Source organism: Maylandia zebra, linkage group LG10 (assembly GCF_041146795.1).
Source record: "Maylandia zebra isolate NMK-2024a linkage group LG10, Mzebra_GT3a, whole genome shotgun sequence".
NCBI lineage: Eukaryota > Metazoa > Chordata > Actinopteri > Cichliformes > Cichlidae > Maylandia > Maylandia zebra.
The window spans coordinates 31,778,401-31,779,973 of NC_135176.1; positions in this window are offsets into that span (position 1 = coordinate 31,778,401).

Genomic DNA, 1,573 nt, shown 5'->3' on the forward strand with positions numbered 1-1,573 from the left:
AAGATTTCTCTGAATCTTAACGACTTTATGTACTATGAATGAATTATGCACAGTCTTCCACGGAGAGCTGAAACCCTCCCTATATTTATCTGTAAAAACTGCGAAGCTGTCCTTCATGTCCAATCATGCTTTTAATTCACCTCAACAGTTATTTTCATTTCTGTTTGTTTTTTAGCATAAAACAACTTCAACAACAGTTTTCTGTTGCTCAGCAGTTGCTGGCATTAAATTCATAATGATCATCATGTGACATGTTTTGGGGTTTTTTGGGGGGGAGGGGGGGGGGGACTATGTGAGGGACAGGGATGTGTCCAACAACCTGTAGAAGAGTTAAAGTAGCTGTGACAGCAAAAGGGTCCAAAACAGAGCCTTTGACCATTTCCATTATTATAAACACTTATGCGTCTGTGTTTCTGAGCAGATAATGTCATCTTCCACACGACTGCAGGTGTAACTCAGACCAGTGGAGCGCGAGCTAGAAGGGTTTTTTATCCCCTCAGTCACAAAGTGAAAAACGACGCTGCTTCTCCATCATTATCCCAGCAGCTGTGTCACTCTTTTGGCACTGTTGCATTCATGAAGCAGTGCATGAAGCTGTGCCTGCTGTGGGATGCAGGGTCAGGCCTCCATGACGCCTCTGTTACTGTGGAAAAAAGAAAACGCCTTCACTAACAGATGTGTTTCCAGCTTTGAGTGCTTTCTTAATGAAGCACTTTGCTAGATTTGAGCTGCTTTTTCAGGAGGAAATATTCAAACGATGTTCTTCCCTTCATAATTGTTTTATATAACAGGAATAAAATATCCACTAAATTGAAGTGAAGCATGAAATATATTTCTTTTTAATGTTATTGTAATTGGTTACAGCAACAGTAAAATCCACAGTGCACTTCACTGTGGGGTACATCACTGTGGGGCACATCACTGTGGGGAACATCACTGTGGTGCACATCACTGTGGGGAACATCACTGTGGGTTACATCACTGTGGGGCACATCACTGTGGGGCACATCACTGTGGGGTACACTTCCAGTATATATAAGCAAATACTAGCTGTCTACCTTTATATTGGTCTTGGAATTTAAAAAAGCTGATAAGTGAAAAAGTAATGAAGAATTAAAGAAAAACGTTTAATTTCTGTTATGAATGTTGGTGCTGCATAGTCTGGTTTGTACACCAGGGGGTGCTTTAGAACTTCTCTGTTTGCAACAGGTGCTTGGAACATTACAAACACAACAATCAGCTGATCCGAGCAGAATTTGTGTAAATAGTTATCTATGACTTGGTATTGGTATCAGTCGGGCTCTCGTACAAATATGCATATTCACAAAATTCAATAATTTTATATCATTATAACGCAATAATAAATAAATGTATCAACGTTAGTAGGCCAGGAACAAATAAAATCGTCATATAAATCATTAGATTATGACAGATTAAAAAAGAAAAAAGTACATTTTGTTCTTAATCAGGGATCAAAGCAGTCGCTGACCGTCAGTGTATTAGTTAAACGCGCTTGTACAGAGGAGAAGGGAAATTTCCGAGCAGCGCCTGAACGCAGCATTTTTTCTGCGTC